Source organism: Chroicocephalus ridibundus, chromosome 1 (genome assembly GCF_963924245.1).
Source record: "Chroicocephalus ridibundus chromosome 1, bChrRid1.1, whole genome shotgun sequence".
In the NCBI taxonomy this organism is placed as follows: domain Eukaryota; kingdom Metazoa; phylum Chordata; class Aves; order Charadriiformes; family Laridae; genus Chroicocephalus; species Chroicocephalus ridibundus.
Genome location: NC_086284.1, coordinates 35,490,248 through 35,507,422, shown reverse-complemented (window position 1 = coordinate 35,507,422; position 17,175 = coordinate 35,490,248).

The window sequence follows — 17,175 nt, the reverse complement described above, 5'->3', positions numbered from 1 at the left end:
GCCACTCTGTTAGAGGCAATAAATAAAATAATGATACTAAATTCCTGCCTTGCAATACTGGTTTCCACACACTCCACAGAGACTCTCCAGAGAGTTGCAATTAATGGTTGTAAAGAAACACAATGAAATTCTGAAAAATAAACTCTTTTCCTCAGGTCTAACTTGCCTGGCAGAGATTGGGATTATTATCTTCTGGAGAAGTGATTGCCAGCCACGGAAACAAGTTACCACACATCTTTCCCTTCTCCATGCTCCTCTCCTCTGCAGGCACAGTCACGGTGGCTTGATGCTAAGGCTCTAAGGAGCTTTATGGTGAAGATTTATTTGGGCTGAGCAATGGCTGCCATTTCAGTAGCACACTCAGGCAGTCTATATGGAGCACTCTTCAGAAAATGTCACTGGAAACCTGGAAACATCAGTCTGAACCAGGAGAAGTCTGCGATATTCAAGAGATATGATGAAATCTATCCTTACAGTCTCTCCTTTATTTCTGGACGTGACAAATTGTTATAAAGAGACACGATAGAAGGTGTCGATGAATCATCTTCTGCTTTTGCTGTTGTCTCAAGCACGGAGATAGTCTGCAATAAACAAAGTTTTCCTTTTGGTAGTTAAAAGTGATGACTGTATGTTTAAACTTCAGCGACAGCCATGGAAGGAAAAATTTCCACATCCTGGAAATGGGAGGCTCCTGTATGAGTAATACTTGAAGGTGTTGCTAATTCTCACATCAAACACAGAAATCCCACCTCAGATGAACTTCTCAAGCCTGGGCAAATCCCAACAGTTGAAGGCAGAGCAAAGTTCAAGCCTCTCAAGACCCTGCTCCCTTTTAGAAACCATTCTGTGATTCTGTGTGAAATGAGTCTGGGACTCAAATGTTGTCCAGCTGTAGGTAATATTAGTGGAAAGAAGCGGAATTCTGTATTGCAGGCATGGAGCTGACAGCAGACCTGGGCAGCGCACACACGAGGCTGTCTAGGGGAAGAACCTTCTGCTTCTTAGTACTCAGAAGCTCTGGAAGGTGTTATTTGACTTCAGCTTCCAAAAAAGAATTTTGTGGCACTGGATTTGCCCTTGCGCCATATGTAAGTTACTGGAAGTTGGTCTTTTAGAGAATGATATTCTGCAACTGCATGCACATGGCTGGCTGAAAAGCTCCTCAAGGGTCACTTCAACTGCAGAGCCCATTGCCATGGGTGACCTGCACTGGGGTGAACTGTTGTATGGGTGTGTTAGATACAAAATAAATTGCTACAGCTGCATAATCCCCATCTGAGGCAGTCATGCTCACATCACCTGTATGCCCATACACCACAAGTGGTGGAGGAATGGTCAAGTCTCCTTTTGGATTGAACAGGTAGCATGTACCCAGCACAGTGCCAGGAGCACACCATAAAATCCAGGTATATCTTGTTGGTTTTCCTCCATCACCTACTCTCAGCAGATGCACCCCAGACAGATGACGAACGCAATGTTTGAGGAGCCCAGTGTCCCAGGAGGACCCTGAGAAGCAGGTAGAAAACGTCCCACCCCTCTGTATAGTTGCCTTGCCACTATGACTGTGTCCTGAGCTTGTTCTGCACTAGGAATTGAGTAGCACCTGCCTGATCCCTTCATGGCTAAGACAGAGGCAGCACCAGCACCCCCAAGTCCTTCTCCTCAGGGCTGCTCTCAAGCCGTTCTCCGCCCAACCTCGGGTTGCTATGACCCATGTGCAGGACCTTGCACTTGGCCTGGTTGAACTTCATGAGATTCACACAGGACATGTGTGTGCAGGGGCTTGGCATGAGGTTTTGGAAGACCCTGGAGCCTCCGGAGCAGTGACAGAGGATAATGAGAGGGTGAAGGAGCTCCTTGTGGCACAGCTCACGTCTGCTCTGTAGCAACCACATCATGGTGTGGACACTCTACTAGCCCATGTCCAATTCACCCCCCAGTGTAATTTTTAGTTCACTTTAGAAAGTAGGTTGCATGCAAAATAACATGTGTAGGGACTGGAAGCCTGGCAAGTAGCAAGGGAGCTCTTTATTTGACAATATAGAAAGATCCTGTTAACGCCAGTTATTTTTTATGCCTTTGAAGTTGTGTTCCCAGCCCAAAAAAAACGCAAAACCAAACCTGCCCAATTTTAAAAATCAGAGGCCTGATTTAAAAGGTGACCCTGAGCAGTTCCAATATGAAGTTGGGCTTTCTGAAAGTCTCGTGAGCCCCAAATCACTGTATTCCGAGAGGTCCTTTTGCAATAAGAAAAACAATAACAGAGAGAAGATAAGTAGTTGCAGTGAGGGGTTGCTAAAGATACTTAAAACTTCTTTCTGAGAATCTTAAAACTAAATGTATCTTTTTCTCTGGAAGTGTCTTGCTCTGCAGAATGATGAGCTTGGAAGTGAAACCGGTGCCGCTTGCTTAAGAACTATGAACTGCTAGTTAGAAAACAAAATTACCTCCACCATCCAAGGATTTTGAGGTAAACAGTTTGTACTTCCCATCCATAAAGAAATCAGTCGGTCAGAACCACGAATTGCCCTGGAAAAAGGGGACATTTTATAAGCAAAACCAATCATGATGCTTAGCGTGGTGTTGGGAGAATCTCTTAAATTCACAAATACAAGCAAATATTATTCAGTGAACCCAGCAGCAAACTAAGTCCCTATTTATTCCTCAAAACCAAGTTGCCATTGCAGGAGTTTTGGATTCCTGGCAGCATCACCTGAATCCGTATACACAGGGCCCATCATAGTAAACATGCGCAGATCTGCCAAGTCTACTGGCTTTCCCAACAGACCACTGGTTTTGATCCTGTTTGTGAGGATATTGGACCAACTTAGTGCTTTTCCAAGGGGAGCTCCAGGTTTCATGTGGGTATTTCACAAAAGCGATGTGCTTTTTATATGTGTGAGAGATGTCTAGCAGAAGAAAAACTGTAATTTTCTGTTCTTGCCTGCACTTTAAGGTGTTTGAAGATGAGCCAAAAATGTGTGTTTTTTGTTTTGGTTTTTTTTTTTTGGAAAGGGAATATTTACTTTGCTGTATATTATGCATTCCAAACATAACCTGTTTTTTCAATGGGGATATTAAGAGTGGGGGAGATGCTTTTCCACCTGAAGGGCTAAAGGCTGTGTTTGAATACTCGTTTCATTTAGTGTTAACGTAAGTTTTCTCAGTCAGGGAACTGTACGTTACCTTGCCAGCTGCTAGCCTGGCTCCTGCCCTTCGCAGCCTCTGCATACAGACCTTTTTTACCAGGTGCCCCTTAGATATTTGGCCCAAATCAGTGTGAGCACTCCTTTTCTCCAGTCCTCTGGCCTCAGCACCATCCAAGAAAAAAAGTGGTTCATCTCTCGCGTTTCTGTTTCCGCCTGGGGCATGGAAGACGTTAACACTGGTGTAGTTTCCTTTGCACACCACGGCCCTTGCCGTGTCTAAGGGCAGAGACTTTCCTCTGCACAGCTATAGCAAGGGAGCCGTCAGTCATGCTACACCTTTAAAAAGGGATGGCTCAACGCTGTGTGAGGACCAGAAACTGGGAGAGGCATCCCAAAAAAGTCGTGGAGTTGGTTAGAAGCTACTGTTGTGGTCAGGGGGCAAAAGCAAAGTTCACCAGCAAGTATGACTTCCCTCAAAGCCAGAGGATTTAGGGCTGCAGTGGAGTTCCATCTCTGGGATAAGCGTGGCTTTCTGTTTTCTTCGTCTCTCTTATGATCCAGTAGATCCAAATGCATTTTCTCTCCACTTTCTCTTAAAAGAAATACAGACTTTTTTGCTCTGCTCAATTAACTTCAGTGCTCGTCATGCTCAAGGTTCCTATTCTGCTCCAGTCAGGAGGCAAGCAGTCTGGGAAATGTCTTAGAAGCAGCACTGGGCTTTAACAGGTTGCTCCCTGGGAATGTGTACAAAAAGTTTTCAAGGGTAAAAACTAGTAGTAGTAGAAAAAGATGGGAAAAAAAAGTAAGAAGAAAAAGCTGAGAGTCCCACAAATTGTTTTTAAAATGCTTAAAATAAGGGGGTCTTCTGGGGCACAGGGGAGCCAAGAGCTGAAAATGGATTGACATTTCTGTGTTTCTTTTTTGACACTGTTAGGGTTGATTAAGTGATAATTAGGCTAGAGAGTGTGCCAACAGTCGCTGCTTCATCCTACTCCTTTACCCCCTCAGGACTTGTCACCACTGAATAAAGGGTAGAAACGATATTAGAAATGCCTGAAGTTTTGAGACCGTGAAAATTAAGAAGCTTGTGCTTTTTAATGCTTTATGGCTGATTCGAGGCAAATCAAATTTCCAGACTGATTTTTTTTCCCCCCAAGAAATGAAAGGAGATTGGGTTACATGCTCTTTACTGGCAGGATCTAGAGTCCGCAGAGCTGGTGCATGGACCTTACTTCTGCCTGCATTTCTGTAGACTTAATAGCGGAGGTACACAGATCTCCACAGACACAGCGTGAAAAACAAGGACAAAAGATAGTGTATAATACTAGCTCTCCTAGCAGACAGACAGTGAAAAATACAATATTAACAATCACACAAAGTATTTTTCAATGTATCTTCTGCTGCCCAGCTGTGATTTCTGATCCAACGGGGGTTTTCATATTTTAACTTTTTTGTTCTGATTCAGAAAAACAAACCTTTTTTTTTTTTTTAAATCTCACAAAAGGAAAATTCCATTAATGACTTTCCCTGCTGCCTGCAGAAGGATATAGTTTAGAGAAATTTTGAATATCCATTTAAAAATTCCCTAATTAATTCACTTGATTTCCAAGTGAATTTCATTTTATTTTAACATTTGTTGCTTAATTTTAGATTCTTTCGTGAGGTTTTTAGCAGGACTTCTAATTTCGTGACATTTCATGTGCAAAGCTAATACTTATTTAGAACATAACTTATTCTATAGTAGTCAAAATATTATCAAATATTCAGAATGCAAATAACTATGATAGAATAAAAAACCTTATGTTCTAGAAATTAGTGTCTCCTGTTGATTTGCGAAGAAATAATTTGTTGTATTGCTCAGGGAAAGATGAGCTCTGAGCACAGCATCTACAGGGGTTTTAACTTCTTATTTAATTAAAATATGAGTTAGATGCATGAATATGAATTATGTGAGTGTATCTGGTAGCAGCTGTTTCCAATTTCCTAGCATTTGCTTGCTACCATTACCCATATAGCTTAGATAATGTCATAAGCTCCTAGGCCTGTCTTTTTCAGGTAAACTCTATGAAAAAATTAAAATTGATGCTCCCTCCATAGCTTCTGGGAGAGAAGAGCATGGGAACGGCAATCAGAACAGACTATGCATGTGGCCTAACTAAAAGTATGATAAAATTTGAACAAATATTTGATGGAAGTGGCTAGTGGTCTTACCTGACTCTGTTTATGCCCCATCCCTGGAAACATTCAAGGTCATGTTGGACGGGGCTCTGAGCAACCCGATCTAGTTGAAGATGTCCCTGCTCACTGCAGGTGTTGGACTAGATGACCTTTAAAGGTCCCTTCCAACCTAAACAATTCTATGATTCATTCTATTAGAAAACATGGTAAATTCACGACTCATTACATTGATTTATTTTTTTTTTAATATTTGTGATTGATTATCAGCCCTGTAGCACCTTATACTCTGACACACAAAGATTAAACTCATTTCCTATCTCCCCTCTGAAATGACCGTAGCCTAATACCAAAGTCTTCCCTCTGTCCTGGATTGCATGTGCAGTCATTCTTAGGAGGAAATAGAGTTAATACAAATCATAATCTTTGGCCACAAAGATAGAGGCTGCATTCACATGATAGAACTCAGGAACACTTTGTAAGACCAAGCCAAAAGTACCAGGAGTCTGATTCCTCATGATCCCTGGATTCCCATTGATTTTGAATCGTCAGTTTTCAATGGCCAACTTCAACCTAACATTTGCTTATATGTCACATTGCCCATGAACAGCTGGAGCCGGACTCGTCTCCCTGATTCCTGATGTCAGCAGTACAGGATTTTATCTCCAAGGTCACCAGTGAGTTTTCTTAGAGTTGATGGAGAAAACCAAGTACGTCTGCAGTGCACTTTGGCTCATCCTCTCCTGCCTGCATTTACATTCCCCTGCTCTTAATGTGTTTTGTTCCCTGAGGTCATGGTTTGGGCTGGACTGTCCATTGAAATGAACGACAGATTGTCCTCAAACCCGGACATCTGAATAACAAATGTAAAACACAACAGTGCAGATGGTGCACGCACCTTCCTCCCAGTTCAGAGGAGATGAGTCACATGTCCCCAGCCACAGAGCCTCAGCTGCTACCTCCAACTGTATCATTTGGGGTCTTTTTGTCTGAGAGGTTCTCTGATTCAATCTCTTGTGCCCACAAATGCCCTGAGCATAGTGCTTGCTGCTGGATGCTGCCCCACCAGGCTAGCAGAGCTCCTGAGAGGTCCTTTAGGATCCTCCTAAAAGTGCCTCTGGCTACCAAAGGGTATGCACAGCACCTAATGCCACTGCTTTCTTTACTTAACCATGATAAGGACAGGGCTTGACACTCGACAGACCACCAGGAGGCATTTTCATTTAATTCCCCAACTCTTTCCAGTTGTGCATTTCAGTGTTAAGCTATTACCATGCTGAAATGTGAAAAATATGGCCAAGAGGTACCTTTAGCTATTGTAGCTGTTGGCTCACTCCTGGCAGAGGCAGGACTGCATAATTTAGCTGATGTTCCTCCTGAGTAAGAAGAACATATTTTCAAAATCAAAACTCAAGATAGGTTTGTGGCAACAGTGTTGAGATTCCTGAGATAGTTCTGTGCTAGTGCCCTGGCCGTCTGTCTGATAAACCCCACTAATATTGCTCTTGGCACCCTCCAGCTGCCTGGCAAGTGGGCATATTCCTCTCAACGGAGCGTTTTTCCAGTACCAGAGCTGAACTGGAAAATGAACCTGGGGGCACAATTCAGCGGCCCAGCGCCTGTGGAATGCGAAAGGAATCCAGACATTTAATTCCCTTGTAGCTCTCTGGAAAATCCCTGCCTCGCTGTTCTCAGTAGCTTCAGCACGTAACCCCGAGTAGCCGGCATCGCCAACGAGCACCAGAACAGCTGGGAGACTGCACGCTCATGGGGTGTTTCTCTTTGCAAATGCCTTGTCACGCAGCAGAGATGCTCTTCCAGGGACCCGCTATTTTCCTGGCAAACCCGTGGCAAATGCCACTGATCTTAGGACTTACAAAATAATAATAATAATAATAATAATAACAACAACAACAACAACAACCACCACCACCACAACAACAACAACAAAAGGAGCGATATGGTTGATTAAATCCTCTGTAAAAAAATCCTGGCCGTTTTAGCAGGCATGGCATGTCAGATTGTGATTCCTCCTGTTGATACGCCACAAAGGTGGCAAAAGGCACACGCCTCTGTGAGCATTTCTTTTTCTAACCTTGTCAGTGAGATCACTTCTACAGCCCCCCCAGGGGCCCCTCCCCCAAAGGGCAGTTCACCCCATGTTGGCATAGCACCTAGGAGCAGCAGACTGCATCACTCTCTGTGGGGTCCTGTCTTTGGTGCTTTACGTGGAAGGAGTCAACACCTGACTCTAAATTGACCACATTTAGGTGAGATGAACCCCCCGTCCCTCATATATAAGCATTTAACTCACGCGGCTGAAGCGTATGGACTGTTGTGTTTATAACTTCAGTACTCACCCTGCACCAAAGAAGGCAGGTCTAGTTAAAATATACAGAGCAAAAAAGGGATCTTTTTCCCCTTGTCACCACCCCTCTCCGGCACCATTGCAAACACCACAGATATCACTACATACAAGTAGCTCAAGTGGCCCCAAGATGTCGCAGATTTACTCTCACCTCCTGCTACAGAGTATTAAATCAGCAGCCCTGCCTCTGAAGCGAAGGTTAGCCATCACTCTGCAAGCTCCTGCTGGGTTGCCGGTGACTTCTAAACCAACAGTTTGCCTAAAGAACAAGAAACTCTTTCAGGAACAAACAACTCCCATGTCAACTGACGCTCAGCCAGGACACAGACAGATGCTAGTGACTTCCAGCAGGGAGAAGGGTCAAACTCAAAAATCCCCTAAATTTCCTGACCTAGATGAGACCAGTCTCATCGTGGATGAGAATGGTATCACCATTAACACCCTAAAATAGCAATTATTGTCACGTCTAGGACTGGTAATGAGACATATCTGTTGAAGCTGTTGGAATTTTTTTGTATAAAGTATGATTGTCAGTGTGTGTGTGTTGTAGGAAATACCTTATTTATTGGACAGATTGCAATATAAAACTGGGTTATGACTTCACCAGGTGGGAAAGCATTTTACCCTAACGAAGGTTAATGACTTGCCGCCAGTTCGGCCAAGTCATTATCAGCGATATTTGTTTGCTACCAGGACAGGAAAGAATGGCCCCTGCCTGCCAAAAAAGCCATCAGCATCCCTAGAGAGCTGCAGGCAGACACTAGCCTTGGGGCAGAAGTGTGGAAAATGCTTCCCGAATAAATTAATACAGATAATCCCGGGAGTGAAGAGTGACTTGAAGTCGAAGAGAAGCCCAGGGGACCCCAAGGAAGGCAAAGCCAATGAACTGAGGTTTTCTGTCAGGAAAGTTTTAAAGACATGAAGCTTAGGTAAGGACTAGGTCCTTAGGTATGGCTCATTAGGCGAGAGTGAAAAAAGTCTTCTTGGAGCTGATCTTAAGATAAGAAAATAAGGGCTTGTGCTTCTGTTTTCTTCCCCTATCTCTAGGTCCTTTCAGGGTTTCATTTGTATTTAGGCTCTGTAAATGAGCACATGTGTCTGCTATGTGTTAGACTGGTGTTAAGGACAATGAGAATGTGTCTGAGGCACCTGGCAAACGGCAGCGCTATTCCCTGTTGCCTGGCTGTTGCAATCCTTAACCTTAAACACTGGTGCCCCAGCTGTGTGCTGAAATTAATTTCTGTGGGCATTTCGATGGAAAAAGAGAGCTTCCCCATATTAAGTGCAGAGGCTGCACATTTAGGAATGAGAAGGAAGAGGGTCTGTTTGGAAGAAAAGCATTCCAGTGACTTGCATTAACCGGGAAAGTGCATAGCTCTCCATCAAAACAGTAAGAGAATGTCCATACCCCCAGGGTTTTAGTAACAGACACATGTTAGCAAATAACGTTACATTTCAAGTAACAAGACTCCAATGAAATGAGTAATCATGTAAAAGTGGAAGACTGGCTGATTTCCTTTCTTTATAGCAATTTTAGAGACAACAATTCTGCATGATGCCATGGTTTAGCTCATCAGGTGTATGACAACATCTTTAAGGTGGGCATGACTTCCTAAGTCTGTGAGAATGTCTCTAAATAAAAATACGCTCATTTTCAGGCATGAGGAGTACATACAGCTCACATGGAAATGCCACTGGAAAAATACAACTGTTCGTACCCGTATTGTGAGTTTGTGCATGCACACAGTGTGATATTACGCGGACATTGTGATCCCAGCCAGCCAAAACTTGAAACGAATCCTAGTTCCTTTCTGCCTCTCTTGGTGGAGACAAATCAGCAGGTGTCAGATGAAGTTGTCCCACACGACGTAACCCATGAAACCCAGGTAGTGGGCCCGGCTGGGGTGGGGTTAACTTTCCCCATAGAAGCCCATAGAGTGCTGTGCTTTGCACTTGTGGCAAGGAGGGTTGTTGGTCATGCACCCATGGGTTGGCTGCTGCTGAGCAGTGCCCACACAGCACCAAAGTTGTCACTCCAACAGCCTACCCAAGGGCCAGTAGGTTGGGGGTGGGCAAGAAGGTGGGAGGAGACACAGCCAGGACAGCTGACCCCAGCTGATCAAGGGGATATCCCATCCCATATGACATAGTGCTTAGCAATAAAAGCTAAGAAAAAAGGAGAGGGAGTGGGGATGATTCATTACTGAAGCATTTGTCTTCTGAAGCAGACACAATGCATACCGGGGCCCTGCTTCCCAGGAAGTGTCTGGACATTGCCTGCTGATGGGAAGTAGAGCATATATTTTTGGTTTTGCTTTGATTCTGCACACCGCCTTTGCTTTTTCTCATTAGACTACCTTTATCTTGACCCATGAGTTTTTTACATGCTATTTTCTCACCCTGTCCTGCTGGGGAGGGTGAGTGAGAGAGCAGCTGGGTGGGCACTTCGCAGCCAGCCACGGTCAGGCCACCACACCAGCTATGGTACATCAGGTCCTGGATGAATGTGTGAGGTATGCATCATGTTCCCAGATGAGTGACTGGGAACATTCCTTGTTTTAGAACAGTTCTCTAAACTTCTGAACAGTTCTCTGAAAATTAAAGCAACTGCACAGGAGAGAGAGAACTTCCATCCTGCGTTCGGTAGGAGCAAGACTGTCTATATAGGGTTGTATCAAAGTGACACCTGACTGTATTACCCGCTGATTTCTTCTCCTTACAGAACCAGTATGAGTACCCACTTGTGCTAAGAGGGCAGCCAGAGGGGTGACACGAGAGGGAACCATCCCCTCCTGCAGACCTCTTCTTGTGACCCCATGGGAATTCTCAAGCACCCACCTATGTCCATGTGTATTTCCCCTGACCAAAAATATGAAGAACATAATGGGATCCATTTTTAGCTCAGTGCAGCTGAAGCTATGTAAATCTAATACTGTTAGTGCCAGTCTTCAGTACAGTGACCTGGAAACCTAATCCAAATTTGTCATTTTGTTATGAAGTCTTTTGGATTTTTTTTTTTGCTTTTTATAATGCAGCTCCTTTAACCCAGCTGAATTGTTATGTGATCAAGCACCTACTCGGAGACAGGAGATGAGAAATTTGCCAAGCCCATAGATAGGTTATCTGCAATTAACTAAGAAATTTTAGCATCTTAGTGCCTCAGGTCCTTTATGTATTCAGAGATGGTATTTTCCCCTTTGTTTCTCAGAGAGGGTTGCATAGATAGAATGCGGGGAACACCTGCAATGGCCTTTGATGATTTCAGCTGCTATAAAACTCAAAGTATTAATGGACCCTTGAAACTTTGGCTCAATGGAAGGAATGACTTAGAAAAAATAACATTAGGAGGTGCATGTTCCAGGCTCTAAGCTGTACTTAAGGTCTATATTAAAGACTCTGTTAAGGTTCTATTGGTCTTGTTGGTGATTTTTCTTTTCACTCAGTGGGATTGACTCCATATGCCTTGTACTCTTTCAGCTATTATCCCAGGCTGGAGGAATTGCTGCTCTTTCCTCTTTGCCATAAATATGTAGCTGCAGCCTACTTGTGAGGTCCTTGGCTGCCTGGCAGGCCTTCAAAACGAGGAGGGCAAACTGGAGGAGTGTAGCTTTTTCCTTGCTCTTATGTAGCCTTGCCTGTTTGGATTTCCACAGCAGAACCACTGATGGCTACTGGGTTTTTCTCTAGTACGGTGGTCCTCACAAACACTGAAAGATGCTGGCTGCCTGCCTGGGTGACTGCAGCAGTGAACCTCACCCACAAACTGTCGGGTGCTTCCCCAACTCCCTAGACCTTTCATGATTCATGGATGCTCATGCAGAGGAAAACCCTAAACACAGCAGTGCTTTGGAGAGGAGGTTTCAAATCTGCAGCTGCAAAAAGTAACTGGCTTTGTCTTCTTAAAAGGCACCAGAAACACTGAAGAAGTTCAGCTCTGATCTCAGTCCTCACATCTCAGGCTCGCTGTGGTGCAGTAAGTCATTTGAACATGTACAGCCTTGGAGTAACTGAGTGGGTGTGAAAGTGTCCGCAGCTCCTGGGCACCTGTTGGTTTCAATGTCAGAACCAGAAAAGGCTTATTAAAAGACATGACGTAGTCCATTTATTTTGGTCGAAAGTTTTCAGCTGTGCAATTTGATTTGCCTGTGGGTGACAAGTTGTACTGGACAGTTCCTTATTCAGCCTCAGTCTTCTAATGTTGTAGCTCACAACTTTATCTTGTTTGCCCCACAGCCCTCCTCCCAGTTCACCCTCCTGCACCAGCATAGAGTTGCTTTATTTTTAGATAATTAACCTTTTCTTTTGCCAGCACTAGATGAAGCACAGGGCTTCATAATTGGCGTGCTGTTGTCTCTGACTTCTCTACACCCCTGTGGGGGCTTTTAATCATTGTTAGGGCTGGAGTCTCGGTCTGAATCCACGATGCAGAGCTGCCTTATTATTTGCTCTGAGTAGGAATGCAGCAGAAATCAATGAAATGAATGATCATTATTAGCCAAAACTGACTGGAATTCAGATGCTGAATGATGCGCCCAAATGAATTTTTAAAAAGTACACAGCGGCTGCGTAACACCAAGCTACACTCGAAGGCACAGCTCTTGTTAGGAAGTGAACATCTGTCTGTAACTGGATTTTCAGTGCCTAGTTAGCAGGGAAATGCAGGAGATTTTATTGACTAAAAAATTTCTCAGGAGGCATGTTGGTTAAAGCACGTCCTAAATATTGAAATCAAAGGCAGTGCCCAAGTCTTCAAATAGAGCCAAGAAGATTTGGCTCTACTTGAGGGAATAGAGCCCAGGGACTCTTTATCTGGGAGTGTAGTGATAGGACAGAGGTAACGGTTTAAAACTAAAAGAAGGTAGATTTAGATTAGATATTGGGAAGGAATTTTTCACTGTGAGAGTGGTGAGACACTGGAACAGGTTGCCCAGGGAAGGTGTGGATGCCCCATCCCTGGAAGTGTTCAAGGCCAGGCTGGATGGGGCTTTGAGCAGCCTGGTCTAGTGGGAGGTGTCCCTGCCCATGGCAGGGGGGTTGGAACTAGATGGTCTTTGAGGTCCCTTCCAATTCTAACCATTCAATGATTCTAATTCTAAGATAAGCCATGTCCTAGGGACGTCCTGTCGTGCAAGCTTAATTTCAACAAGCAGGCTTTAGAAATCAGTTTAAAGTACTGCCCATGTGGATATTGGCTTAATACAACTTTTATCCTGGAGCACAGGGGCTTTTAATCTTCATATCATTGAAGGGCTGGGTTTTTATGAGAGGTGTAAGTAGGATGTGATTCATGAATGCACATCATCATTTCTTAGCACTTGTGAACACTTGGATAGTCAGCACAACCTGGGATTGCATCTGATTTTTCTAGAAAACAGGGTTCTGTACTATGACTACCTCAGAGTCTGGCATTACAGGTGTACTGTAGTATGATGAGCAGCTACTATAAGATTTGCTGCTGATTGTGTTCCCTTAATTTGAGTTGAGCTACACTTTGCTTAGAAGTAAACAAACAATATGGGGGGAGGGTGGGCAGGGAGGGAAGTCCTTTCCTTTCTTCAGTCATGGAGAGGGGATTTCACAGGCTGTGCCTGGATTCCTTTTCAAACCCATCATCATTCCCGGCCTTCTGGACAAATGCGTGACTTTACCGCAGTGGTCAGGACCTGTGTAGGCTCACAGGCTCGGTTTACTGTAAAACCAAGGTGAGATTATGTCAGAGCAGTTCCTGATGCCCAAGAGACTTAAGTGCAGTCTTTGGTTCTGCCGCAGATGGCCATGCCCTAATGTAGGGAAGAGAAAGAAGACTGTAGTCATCGGGCTGGCCCCATAATGCAGCTGAGCCCTTGCACCTCACCTGTAAACTCAAATGCTTTTTACTCTTGGTGTTTGCCATGCCTCTGCAGAGCACAAGTTCACTGGCAGCAGTTGTGACGCGGCAAAGGTGCCAGATGGGAAAGTGAGCAGCTACGTGATCTGCTCTCCATCACCTCTGAGTCTCGTGATCTTCATCCCCCTGCCCGTGCCAGCCTCATCTCAGCCACAATACATGGTGGCAGGGAGCGACCGCGCAAACGGGAAGGGGGAGAGAGGCCCTCGCCTCAGCCTTGGTCTGCACAGCCCCGTCTGGACTTTTATTGAGCCATCCAGAAGCATGCCTGCCTACACCGAGTAATTGTGTTTTGTTGTGGCTGTTATAAAATACATTGGAAACACGTGTGGCTGGAAGGGCACATTAAACTCCTGCATCTCAGTGTGCATTTTTTTTGCTCTGTTTTGTTTTGATTTAACAAGCCAAAGGAGACATTTCAATGAGGAGCCGTGGCTCTCTTGGAGTTTTCTGTTTTCTTCAATGGACTGCAGGCGTATGTACAAGGGAGGGAGCAAACTCAGGGCTGCTACAGATTCAAAGGGAGGGTTTTGGTCTGGCGAAGTCACCCCAAATGGCAACCCAGGGTAGCATCCCTCCCCTCTTGGACATTTTCCAGTGGCTCATGAAAAGGAGGTTCATCTCTAGGGGAGCATTTGGTGTCAAGGCAATACCTGACGAGAAACAGCAGTCTGTCTCAGCAGTGCTTTGTGGATATTGTATCTGACAAAGTCACATTCCCATTACTACTCGTGGGACAGGTTTGCTGCATTGCCCAGGGCTTCTGGCTGTCTATCTGACTGGGTTATCTTTTTGTTATTGGCAGTGGCACTTAGGGCTTGATTCTGTATGAAGCACCTAGGAGCTACCTGGGGTTTTGCAGGATCAGTCCCTGGGTTTATGAACAGGTCCCGTTTCGTCTTTGTTGGGTTCCTTTTTGTGCAGCCCTGCAATCAGGAGCTGATCAAGGAAAGCAGCGTGATATGTCAGGTTTCATTATCACTCCAGTTCCTGATAAAGGATGAGGATCGAGCAGCCCAGTTCTCACAGTTTTCAGCTTTCATCAGCCGTTGTGCACAAAGCAGTGTTTAAAATGTTGCTACCACTCTCCCCTGCAAATAAGAGAGGTCTGTGCCTCCAGCAGAAGGTATAAAGTATTTTGTTTATTCAGGGAAAGATAGCAATCATGAACCTTAGGCTGGGTTTAAAAGCCTTGGACTTTATTAGGGAAATTGACTTCAGTTTAATAGGAAAGAAGGGGAGGGGTGGAGGGGGTGAGAAGGAAATTTCAAACAAAAATGTTCCAAGACCTCTTATTCATGAGTTTAGCTTTTGCCTGTTGAGCTTAAACAACTTTCCATTAACATTCCTTATTGAGTACTGTAAATGGAAAAAGCAAATAAACATTAGTCCGTGGCCTGATGTGTTGTCAGCGATGCTGTTCCTGATTTTTTTTTTGCTCTGTCAGTGAGAGGGAAGGTGCCAGCAGCACTGCTACTTGCCAGCCTGGCCAGACTCTGCGCTGCATCCCTGGGCAAAGCAGGCAAGAGGAAAAGCTTTGTTTCACCTTCATGCTGCCTAGACTGGGGACTGATGTGAGGGCTAAATGCACTCTAAAGTAAATTAATGGTTGTCAAAGGCTAGCTTTCTGCCATCGCATCCTACAATCCCTTTCCTGAACTGGTCAAGCTCTGTTTTGCAAAGTCAGTAGGGTTTTTTTTGGAGTCCACCATTCTCATATGAAGACCTTCCAAGCTGCAATGAGCAAGGACATCCCTTTAATTTCCAGTCTGCATTTTAATGACCTTCTTGTTCTTATGCCAGGATTCTCCATAGTAGTCCCTTTCTCTCTCTCTCTTTCATGTTTGCCCCCTCCTCTTCACTGGTTTGAAATACATGGACGTCAGTTATATCCCCTTTCAAGACTTCACACTAAGAAGTCACACACAAGACTAGATAAACTCTTCTAGAACCTTCTTATAAAAGAATGTGTCATCACCGCACCCAGCTCCCCAGCAGGACTCAGCAGACTCATTTCACTAATAGCTTTACGCACCGTTCTCATAAATACTTGTACTCTTCGTCTCTTGGCTGGGTATTCGTCCTACCACTGACATTGCTTTTTCCATTGTGGTGCCTCCCTTTGCCTTGCTTTCCTCTTGCAGTTTGCTCAAACTTACATATAGGAAAGACACTTCCAGTCTTGCCCTTTTGTCTCATTTTAAATTTCTTTTTATCAGAAACAACAGTTGAAGGCCAGTGAACGAAACTTTCTTATGCAGAAAAGATCACTTTTAGGAATGTCCTAGACCTGTTTCAGTGCTCAAGCTGTTTTGAACTACCTGTTCTTCAGAATTCCATAAACCTTCTTTTCCCTCTGTCTGCACAGACCAGAATTCCACTACAGGGCACCTGAGGGTGTTTGAGCTCTTTTCCTCCTTGGGTGGAATCTCCTGGCAAGAGGGATGTTCAGCTTCATGAACTGGCCTAACTTCTTTTTTCATACAAGCTCTACCACAGGCTAAAATATTTGTAACACCTATCACACTAGTCAGCTTTACCAAACAACATCTGTCTTTGGCTAAATTCAGTGACAAAAGTTGTGGGGAAAGAGGGAGAAAAGGCCACTTGCCTTATCCTTATGCTTTTGCTGTGTCAGGCTATCTGGGGGGAGCTCTTGCCCCAGCATAGACTGGGAACATCATATCAGGGCTGGCTGGAGTCAATGCAGGATCAGCTACATGTTGTACTATTACTTGGAGGCAGAACACAACATCCTACCGTGGGGTGAGGCCACAACACCTGGGGCTTGCATGAAAGTGCATTGTCAGGTCTCAGATGATCTTTCCACGTCTCTTCCCAAATGCTAACACAAAACTGACCAGGCAGGCCAGCACATCTTTCTATACTATCAGCTATTTAGTTGATTTTTTTTTTCCTAGCTAGTAATATAATCTAATAATAGGTTCGTACAGAATTTTCCCTCTGATAAAACTCTTGCCTCAGATTCAAGACAGCAGAGGCAAAGAACAAGGGAATCTCTCTGTGTTCTTGATCATAACCCAAGCAAGTGAGAGGACTTAGTGACTAAAGTATGTGTTTAGCAAAGTTTCCATTTGAATTGTTTCTATCCGGTGGGGAGTTATAACATTATCTGAATTCAGACTTCTTAATTGGAGGTGGGAGTCTTCTCCAAATTTTTGACATAACAATTTAGGCATATGAATGTAGGTGTCTTCATGAGAACAAGGTAACAAAGCTTGCTATATATTTAATAGAAACCTGGAGCTCAATTCAGTTGCTTAAGTGTAGGTTTCTGATTGTCTGATACTATTTATGTTGCCAGAGGTCATCTAAGACATCTTCACTAAGCTTACAGATATGACACAAGACCTACAAGAGAGCCACACCTTTCTGGAAAAGAATCTCAAAAGTAGGTGATGTCATCTCAGTGACCCCGGATGCCTATGCTTCAGTAACAGAATTGGAGCAAAAGAGCGCAAAGCTATGTGGGTCACCTACACAAGGCACCTACACCTGTCCTCCAAATAGTTCTGCAGACTCCATTAAGACTGTATTAATGAGCAACATGAGCCGTTGCATTGGCGACGGCAGGA